Raw genomic sequence first — 11,304 nt, forward strand, 5'->3', positions numbered from 1 at the left:
AACCATTAAGTCCATTTCCAGAGTGGTTGTACAGCTTTGCACTCCACCAGCAATGCTCCATATCCTCACCAACATGTGCCGTTTCTTGAGTTTTTGATCTTAACCATTCTGATGGGTGTAGGATGAAACCTCAGAGTTGTTTTGATTGGCATTTCCCTAATGACTAAGGACTTTGAACATTTTTTAAGTGTTTTTTTTTTTTTTTTTTTTTTTTAGCCATTCTAGCTTCCTCTGTTGAGAATTTCTCTGTTGGATTATTGGTGTGTAACTTCTTGAGTTCTTTATAAATTTTAAATATTAGTTCTCTGTCAGATGTAGGGTTGGTGAAAATCTTTTCTCAATCTGTCGGCTGCCCGCTTTGTCCTGTTGACAATGTCCGTTGCCTTACAGAAGTGTTTCAGTTTCATTAGGTCCCACTTATTAATCGCTGATCTTAGAGATGGAGCCATTGATGTTCTGTTCAGGAATTTGTCTCCTGTGTGAATGAGTTCAAGCTATTCTCCACTTTCTGTTTCTATTAGATTTATTATATCTGGTTTTATGTTGAAACCTTTTATCCACTTGGACTTACGTTTTGTGCATGGTGACAGATATAGATCTATTTGCATTCTACATTCAGACATCTATTTGTTGAAGATACTTTCTGTTTTCCATTGTATGGTTTTTTTCCTTCTTTGTCAAAAATCCAAGTGTCCATAGATGTGTGGGTTTATTTCAGGGTCTTTGATTCGATTCCATTGATCAACCTGTCTGCTCTTATACCAGTACCATGCATTTTTATTATGATTGCTCTGTAGTACAGCTTGAGATCAGGGATAGTGATACCTCTAGAAGTTCTTTTATTGTTCAGGATTCTTTTAGCTATCCTGAGTTATTTGTTTTCCCATATGAAGTTGAGAATTGCTCTCTCAATGTCTTGTATTTTCCATCTAGGGTGATTGAGAGTTTTGCTGGGTAGAGTAGACTAGGTTGGAATGCATGGCGTGACAGCTAGTTTCTATACTGGAGCAAATTATGCTAGATTTAGGCATATGAGGATGGAACAAAGAATGATAAAAGGTAGGTCAGTAGGCCAGGGGGTAGATAATTAACCTTAATATTTGATTGCAGGAAATAGCTTGTGTTTCAGAAGAGATGAGCTATCCAGGAGTACAAACTACTTGACCAGCATTAGGAAGCCTGTTAGCAGCTAGGTACAGGATGTAGCAGTAGGCCCTTGACACACAGTGTTGTACTTCCAGCTCTGTTTTTCAGATTCTGGGAGCCTAGAGAGCAACAGTGCTGTAGAGTGATGGAGGGCTGTGATGTCACACAGACCTGTTGAGGGTTTGAATTCATTTCTCTGTCAAGCCTCTAGACCCCTTACTTGTTACATTAAGGAGAACATACGAGCCCTGGAGTTGTTCTGAGGATTAGAAAGAAACAAAATGCTTAGTTCAGTGTTAGCACATGAATACTACTTAAGACTTGGTAGAAATAGCAATTTCCATATTAACATTTGAATGACGTCATGAAGTAGTATAGGGCTAGAAGTAGTATACAGTATTTCCATGCCATAGGTGTTGTTACTCAAGCCTTCTTGAAGGCAAGTCTCTTATCACATGCGCTTGGATCTGCTCTACTTGTTTGTCTTGTCTTCTATCTCAGGCTTACCAGGTCTTATTGTATACCTATGGGCAGAGTCACTTCTGTATCAACAGTTCTCAAGCTCATACACCCGTAATAGGACCGTTGAGAGCATAGTACCTGGGCAGAGTGACTGAAAGTGAACTGAGGCCATGACCACTCCTAGGCATTGGCTGATGAGAAGGTTTACTGTTGATATGAGGGAGAGCACAGCCAGAGGCAGAGACAGAAGACAAAGTAAGTTTGTTTTTACAAGAACTGAAGAAGTTCCTAGAGATGTAGTTTATACATCCAGCTTATAGAGTAGAAGATGCTATTACTGAAAAATAAATTAGCAGATTTCATTGTGGCTTTTTTTGTAACCAGTGTTGTTTGAATATTGCCAGTATTGGTATAGCACTATGATTGATTGATTGATTGACTGATTTTGATACCTGTTATAAAAAAAAAATAAGGCGGGAGGGGTGACTTATCAGGTAAGGATTCTTGGCACCAAGCTATAGTGTCAGTTCCACAGACTGTTCTCTAATTTATGCACATGCATGTGCACACACACATATACACACATACACACACACACACACAAACACATACACACACATACACACACACATACACACACACACACACATACACACATATGCACACATACACACACACACATACACACACACATATACACACATACATAGAGAGAGAGAGAGAGAGAGAGAGAGAGAGAGAGTGTTAAAGTTGAACTTGTTTAGGTTTTGGGTGTTTTCTTGGGAAATCCAAGCCTGGGATAGGCTTTATTGAAATTGCCAGTTCCATAGAAGGAATTCTTGTCTAGCTGCCAACATTGATCTAGTTATGGCAATCTAAAAATCTAAAACAGAGCATGTTTGTTTGTTTGTTTTTGATTTTTAAATACCTTCTACTTGAGATAAGACTAACCCACATAAAACAGTCAGAGCACTGAATCAGGCACTGAATCATTAAGTGTTGAATTACAGAGTAGAAGTGATAAATACCGTAGAGGCTATAGAGAAGAGATAATAGAACTGAGACTGGGCTACTGTTTGGAACTTAAAAGAATATTTTACAGAGAGCTGAGTTTGTCTTTGATATGATTCATTATTTTAGGTCTTTTTTTCTGATCTATTACCTTTACACATACAGAAATTTCTTATGAATGTTAACCATTGGATTTTAAAAGGCCTCCCAAAAGTTTTTTTTTTTCCTGTAAGATTGAAAACTTAAATAATTGTGAGTTTATAATATAGTTATGGGGCATTGTCTTAGTAACTTTCTGTCCTTGTGAAGGGACACCATAATCAAGGCAACTTACAAGAGAAAACCTTTAGTTGGGGGACTGCTTAGTTTCAGAGGGTGAGCCCATGACCATCATGGCAGGGAGCTGGCAGGCAGACATGGTGGGTGCTGGAGGAGCATCTGCGCAGGAGGCGAGAAAGTGACAGTGGGTCTGGTTTGGGCTTTGGAAACCTCGGAGCCCACCCCCAGTGACATACCTCCTCCAACCAGGACATGCCTTCTAATCCTTCTAACGGTTCCATCAATTGGACACTAAACATTCAAACATATGGGCCTGTGGGTGCCGTTCTCATTCAAATCATCATAGGCAGCTTTCCTGAAAATTTAATTTTAAAAAATGTTGTAGATTCATTAAAATTTCTGATTCAAAGAGTTGCTGTTGGTCACTCACTGTGTTTGCTCTGTGTTTGATCTGGCCTAGGCATGAGCATTCCCCTTAACTGCTAACTACTGCTTTGCTATTCCATTTTCCTCAGCCCTGAGCAATGCAGTACTCAGGATGTAAAAGAGAAGGAGACTAAATCATTCTTCTTAATTATCTTTGAAATAATGGAGAACCACCACAGCTTAGGGGAGAAAATGTAATGATGGAGTCAGTGCTCTTAGAACTGGTCGTGCATGGAACCAAGCAGTCACATTATGTGATCAGCTTGCGTGCCTCTTCAGGCCAAATGCGATTTGCTAGAAAGTTCTCAGCTGTTAATTATATGATTACATCTTTGAATATCTCCGTGCTATACAAGCCACCAGGCTCTGTAATAAGATGCTGTACATGAAATTGCCAACTAGGCATGGTGGCATACCTTGCTCAGCACTTAGGAGTCAGAGGCAGGTGGAGCTCAGTGAGCTTAAGGCTAGGCTGGTCTACCTAGTGAATTCCAGCACATCCAGGGTTATGCAAAGAGCCTGTGTCAAAAACAAAAGAAAAAAAGCAAGCAGAAAACAAAAGGAATAACCAGCAATGTGAAACACAGCTATAGTTTCCAGATCAGATTTGGGGCCACTTAGGTACCATTATTATAGGTCATAAACTAAAATACCTTAACATCAATATTTTTCCCTGGGATTAAAGTCTATAGGAGCCCTGAGCTTTTACTATTAAGTTTTTCATTACTGTAGACAAATCAATGAACTTTATTGCAATCTATAGTAGATACATATATAAGTCATAGTTATGTACATTTACTTTGAATAAATAAATATCTCAGCAGTGGTGAAATGTGTCACTAAAAGACACTATTGACCTGAAAGTGCCATTCATGTATTACAGCCTTTATTTCATAGCTTTAGAGCTCACAGTTTTAAGGGAGTGTAACCCATCACAGCAAGTGATTTGAATGCTTTCAGAAACCTGGCCTTGAAAGCATCATTTCACGGAAGTTGGCGATTTGCTTTCTATCCTTAGAGCTGAATACTGTAGTATCTGCACTAGAATTGGCATGAGTACGAAATAGAAGCAGTGATCTGAAGAACTCTGGTCACAGACGGCTTTGCATGAGGTCATTGGGATTTTATGATGATCTTTGCTTCACATTTGCATTTTTAATATGTGGTTATTTATGTAGAATTAAAGTGTTGAGAATAAATTCTATGTGCAGTAGCATAGACTCAGTAATTAAATGGATGAAATTGACACAAGGCTCCAGGAAATGGTTGGCTTATTTGTCCCCTGGAGGAACTGTGGAAATGCTGCCGTGGGAAGTGTACTGAGAGGGCCTCTGGCTGCCACGGACACTTAGTGCATCTTACACCCCTAGTTGTGCCCAAAGGCTGTGTGGTTGCCTTCATTCTGTCCAGAGAAAGTCATGTGTGGACTGTCCTTCTGAGCCAGTAACTGTCGGCAGACTTAAGTGATTCTACCATTACAGTCACAGCTATGTATTTACAGCGGCATTTTGCTTTGCTTTTTCTACTATGAAGAACTCACCTCAGCCTAGAATAAATTTCACAGAATCTAATAATGTAGGCTATGTAAAATCCCAAGCAGCATTTAAAGTTCCTCTCAAGTGTGAACTGATTTTATTCTAAGGGTTCTGTGCATTCGCTGTATTACATAACTTAGGAGGAATTGCTTTGAGGCCTGTTGGACTTGTAGGAAAACGGAGGCACAACTGATCATGGAGTATTCGCTCACAGTGGAGCCTGTAGCAGTTCTGTGGGCAATTGTTAAAATATAAAGTATAAGTTAGTGAACTCATTGTTCTACCTTGGTACAAAGAAAAACATTTTGCAGCTGTCAGAGGTTTTTTCTGATTGGTTTTGTTAGTTTTATTACTAAAATGCTATTTATATCACTGATCTATGTACTTTGGTTTTCTTCAACCTTTTTGCTCCCTCCTTTTCCTTGTTTTTGATATTATTAAATTTTCTTTATAATCCTATAAAACATCCTTTGCCTTCACTCTAATGTTTAATATGGTTGACATGCTCCCCTAGGGAGTGATAGTCTTTTTGTTCACCCTGGAAATCACGTGCCAGTAGGTTCTAAACATCCCAGATGAAGTGGGAGATGGGCTCACCCAGCTCTTTGTGAATGGGGCCCGTCCTTTTGAACTAGTGAAGTGAGCTGGGAATCCTGACATCTGCTCAGGAACACCTTTTTGTTGTTGTTGTTTTTTAAAAAGAGTACTTCAAAGACTACAGTCCTTGAAAAGAAGAATCACTCCTATAAAACTGTCTTGCATTTGCAAGCTCTCAAGAAGACAGCATATGGCTCATTATGAAGACTATCTCTAATCCATATGAACTGTAATTATTTATCCTTCTCCGTATGTAACTTTTTTTTTACTCCTGTTGCTCTCTCTTAATAGAGTTTAAGTTGTTTGGCTCTCATATAGCTAGTTCTTTGTGTTTGACCCTGCTTGATGTAATTTTTAAAACTTCCGGGACATTGGTGAATGAAAAAAATAAGAAAGAGAAAGGAAAGGACATGACTGCTGCTAGATATGGTGGAGGAGAAAGTTTATTGTAGATAAAAGAGAGCGAGCATAGTCAGAGGCAGGACTTGGAGAGAGTCCAGGGTGGACGTGACCCCACACCATGTGAGGCAGTGGGGAGAGCAGCTGCCAACCGAGAGGGGCAGCCTGGACCAAGAGACAGTCCAAGAGACCAGATGAAAACATCAGTTAACCAAAGTGGTTGGATTATATAGCGTAGGGCAGTTGGAGAAAAGGTAGCCCAGACCCTGCGCTGCAAAGGTCAGGGTAGGGGGTGAGCTATGCCAGCCAGGAGAACCTAGTAACAGGTAGGAACTGCAGGATACTGTGAGTACCTGGCAGGCAGGTCTGCCTTGATATGCTAAATCCACACCTCAGCCCTCTGCAGTGTTTGAGGCCTAACAACCCTGTTGATTTAGAGGGCCCTGTTTTCTGGGTGTCCTCCAACCCCTCTGGCTTTTGCACTCTTTCTGCCTCCTCTTCTGCAGGGCTCCTTGTGCTCAGGAAGGGAGGGATTTGAGGAAGACCTTCAAGGTCTCTAACTCTCTGGGCCATGTTACTGTCTTGGAAGTTATTCTTGGAAGTAAGAGTGCTGACTCATGAACCAGAATCAGCTTTTGACTGTACCTGGCCTTTGCTCAAATTGTTCTGTATTTCTGCACTTCATCTGATTTGTCAAATGACCTGTGGACTGACTGGTTTGCCCCAGATCTTCTTCCTCCCCTCTCCAATCTTAGCAACTACATCAAAAGTTTGAAGCTATGTGATAAAACACTACAAGGTAATCTTCCAGGCTGCCGTGACCAATTCAGAATTATTGTGACTGAACTGTGCCTGTTTAGTAGACCCAAGTTCTTTCTTGTTTTGTTGGGGTTTTTTGTTTGTTTGTTTGTTTGTTTGTTTTTTAAGACGGAAATTTCTTTAGTATGGTGTTTCTCAACTCATCTAAACTTCCCTGGATAAATGAGCAGATTCTGCTTCTTTGTTCTATTTTGTCATCCAGATGGAATTTCTTCATTCCTGACAGACTGCAAACACTTGCACTTGTTTGTTTTCATGCTTTGCCCTCTCCTCATTCTGAGATTCCCCTCCCTGCGTACCTGCTCCACTACTTAGATTTAATCTAAGTATTTGCAAGGATATCTATCCTGGATATTGATAACATAGTTTTTTGCATGATATCCATCAGGGAACGGTCAACCTCCTATTGTGTAACGAGTCACTTGGAAAGGTAGGGGAAGTGTAATAGGTATAATACGCATGCTGTCTGTGGATGAACTGCTGCACCCAGGTTGGGCTCTTTTCCAGTGGTAGTCATCAGTGCCTACCACTTGCTTCCTAGCAGTAGGCATCAGTGCCTACCACTTGCTTCCCAGCAGGAGAAATGAGGCCCACCTATCTGTTCCCTCCTCATCTTAGGGGAGGGAGGACTTAGGAACTCTTGCCCATTATGAAATTGCTACTGCTTAAATATCACAGATGGCCTTCTAATTTTGGTAACAACTCTCTACTAACTTTTATTGGATATTTTCTTTATTTACATTTCAAATGTTTTCCCCTTTCCAAGTATCCCCTTCGGAAACTGCCTATCCCACCCCCCTTTCTCCCGCCTTTATGAGGGTGCTCCCCCGCCTTTATGAGGGTGCTCCCCCGCCTACCCACTCCCGGCTTCTCGCCCTGGCATTCCCCTACACTGGGGCATTGATCCCAAGGACTGATCCTTAGACTGATGTCCAACAAGGCCGTCCTCTGCCACATATGTGGCCAGAGCCATGGGCCCCTTCATGATTCTTGGTACAAAATTGTTATTCTGTAAATAAGTTTTCATTTGTGTCTAATAGAATCTTTAAGCATTTTTCATGGTTCTTCATAAAACAAATACTAATTCTCAAGGTTGTTAAGGAGCTAAACTCTTTAGGAAACCTTTCCTCTCCTAGCCCAAGTCATCTCCTATGCTCTTGCCCTTCCTGTTAGTAACTGCCCTGGAGCAGCACAGATTCATCATTAGACCAAGTTTTCATACTGGTTGTTTTCTCCATTCTGAAGTGTTAGGTGATGAGTGTGTAGATCAGCCAGCTCTAAGAAAGTTTTAAAAAACAATTAAAACTATTTGAGACATTTCCAATTCAGCAGAAGGTTCTGTTCTTTTTCTCTAGTTTTAGGTGATGGGTGTCAGTCAGATCCACTTAGTTTCTTTGTAATTAAAATAAAATAGTAATAATAATAAGAACTGTATGTATGGCACATAGAGTTTGAGTCCTTTCCAGTATTCAGTGTAGCCCAACTTGTAGTAAAAGACACATACAAGATTGATTCCAACTCTGCTGTGGCCTGCCTTTTAGCCTAGGCAGGGCTGAATCACAGTTGGATTGAAGAGTGAAGGCTGAGTTGAGATAAACAGCGAAGGGTAGAATCCAGGAGTCAGGGGGTTAGAGGAGTGGTCTTCTACCACCTCATTTGAGCTCTCTTTCTCTCTCCTGTTCAGGTGCTTCTGCCCTTCCCTCCCTTTGCCTTGGCTCTAGGGGACCCAGCTGTGTATTTGTCTTGGCATCATGTCCACTTGCTTCCGCCAGGCCAGGGAATGTGGTCCACCTAATGATGTATAAATCAAGTTCACACACAAGTTCTTCTCACAGACCAAACAAGCTTAGTAGAACAACTTTAAAGCGAATGTATTTGTTTTGGGTAATAATGTCAGAGGCCTCAGGCCACAGTTACTTGTCTTCATTTTTTTTCTCAGCCTGTTGTAAAGTGGAATTACATGATTGGGAACATGTAGAAATGCCACTCACCTCAAGGCAGCCAGAAAGCCAAGAGCAGGGAGGAGCCCGGTCAAGGGCAGGCTATCATCGGTGGGCCTATGGAGACCTATCTAAGGAGGCCCCACCTCAGATACCCCGAGTGCTTATGAATCAGTACATGGACTGATACTTTCATGGCATCGGATCCCTCGCGGTCCAGTCACCTCCTTGAGCTCAGTCTCTGAATATTGCTGAACAGGGATCATCAACCTTTGAACACATGAGCTTCGGGGAAGGAGGCGTAACAGTTTATAAGCAAGCCGGGTTGTCTTCTTTGGTTTCTAGTGACTTTGTCTGCTAGTGGGCAAGAGAAATAGAATGTTTTCAATCATGTCTTGTTATAGAGAAGGCAGGATAGCTTTGGCTAACAACAGAGAGGGGAAGAGACTAGCTACGGAGTTAACGAAGAGTGTTCTTGCTGCCGTTATTTCAGGCTGCATTTAGGTGACCATCATGAGTGTTCGTCAAGATATTCAGTGACCAGCAGTCACCAGTCAGAACCTAGACTGGTTATAAAAAGGAAAGCAGTACTTGTAAAGCCACAGTGTGGTGTTTAAGCTACTGCCTGTCCCACAGACACTGGTGTGAATGCATATATGTGCTGTGTATGAATGCATATATGTGCTGTGTGTGAATGCATTTATGTGCTATGTGTGAATGCATATATGTGCTGTGTGTGAATGCATATATGTGCTGTGTGTGAATGCATTTATGTGCTATGTGTGAATGCATATATGTGCTGTGTGTGAATGCATATATGTGCTGTGTGTGAATGCATTTATGTGCTGTGTGTGAATGCATATATGTGCTGTGTGTAAATGCATTTATGTGCTGTGTGTGAATGCATTTATGTGCTGTGTGTGAATGCATATATGTGCTGTGTGTGAATGCATTTATGTGCTGTGTGTGAATGCATATATGTGCTGTGTGTGAATGCATTTATGTGCTGTGTGTGAATGCATATATGTGCTGTGTGTGAATGCATTTATGTGCTGCGTGTGAATGCATATATGTGCTGTGTGTGATGCATATATGTGCTGTGTGCGAATGCATATATGTGCTGTGTGAAATTTGCTTTTTAATCCTCTCCTTGGTAACGAAGAAAACCATGAATGTGAAATTCGTCTTTTGTAGCAAGTTACAAGGTAGCAGAAATTTACTAATCAGTGTGAAAGTGGGCATAAAAGATGGAGAATGCCAGAAAGTACTATGTACTTTAATGGATCAGTGGATAAACACCTCCATTTATCTTTGTGACTTCATTTTACCAGTAGCACATTGAGGTGTAATTTATAGATTATGAAATTCCCTTACTAAATTTGCATGTTGCCCTTATTAAAGGAAAATTGTCTTTTTTGAGGCAAAGATGCATTTCGTTCTGACAAATAGGAAATTTATACATTTGTTTTATGCCCTTATGCATGTCTGATTACAAATTTGATTTTATGCCAACTCACTTAAAAAGATAGAATACAGACTCTGCTTTAGGGATTTGGAACAAATGTGATAATACATCTTACAGATTTGGCTACTGCAGCCTCTTTTTGGACTTTATCATTCTGACAATATAGTTAAAAAAAACGCTGCTTGATGGTTTTATGTCTTGCCTTGTATCTCAGATCACAAAAAAACCTCCATCTTAAAACTCTGAGGAAAATGGTACCCATATGATTTAAAGATTAAGTTTACTTACCTTCTACAAATTGCTTTTGAAAGTATAGATAATCAAAAAGTAAGAATGGCTTTAAATTTCAGATATAGGTAGGATAATGGGACCTTTTTAAAGTAGAGGTTTTATTTAAATAAATTCTATGCTATGCAGAGTGGGAAAAGCAGAATTGCTTTTGGATATGTTTACACAGTTACGTGGTTTTGTCTTTTATACAGGCCCAGCTCGCTTTCTAGCCTGTTCTTTATTTATGGCTATAGTAAGTTGCTAAAAATTGGTCACAGATTTCATATATTTCCCAAAATCAATTCTGTCTTTTAAGCTTAGATATCCAAAGATATTTGCACTCATTTCACCTTTTTTTTAAAAATAAAAGTATCTGTATAGGACAGGTTTGAAATATATAAGTGAGTGTGAGTGCTAGCTTTTAAGTGTGAATATGTTGAATTTTGCAGGAAAGCAGACAATGCAAACTTCTGTTTAAAAGGTGCACCCCTAGGGTTGGGGATATAGCTCGGTGGCAGAGTGCTTGCCTGGCATACACAGAGCCCTGGGTTCAGTTTCCATTACAGAGACAGACACTATTGAAGAATAGATGCTCCCCGAAGCTTCTCACGGGATTGCACTATAACCCATGCTTTTATCGGAGGTTCCTGGGCAGCAGCATCTAGATACAGAGCAGCAGCTTTTAATATCTCTAACTCTATAACTTTAGATCTACCCCAGCTGTAATCTAAAAGTCCTCTCATGTCCAACATGACTATAATCGTAATCCACAACTGCCCAAAGTATGCAGGACCTTATTGTGATACTGTGAAGAGCCAGGAATTCGAGTGTATATTTAATATACACTTTGTGGGTTCATACTTAATCATTTGTATCCTAGTCATATATAGAGTCCAGAAATAAAATAGTCAAAACGTACTAGTGAGCCCAAGAGGCTAGCAAAAGTCTTTCAGAC

At 40.3% G+C, this 11,304-nt stretch overlaps 1 protein-coding gene across 5 annotated transcripts in view; it reads left to right on the top strand.

The window, feature by feature from the left end:
• Plcl2 (phospholipase C-like 2) overlaps nt 1-11,304 on the top strand; it is a 179,630-nt gene that overhangs the window by 85,542 nt on the left and 82,784 nt on the right. The gene's annotated exons all lie outside the window — the stretch shown is intronic.

The sequence above is a fragment of the Mus musculus genome, chromosome 17 (genome assembly GCF_000001635.26).
Source record: "Mus musculus strain C57BL/6J chromosome 17, GRCm38.p6 C57BL/6J".
NCBI classification, from domain to species: Eukaryota; Metazoa; Chordata; class Mammalia; order Rodentia; family Muridae; genus Mus; species Mus musculus.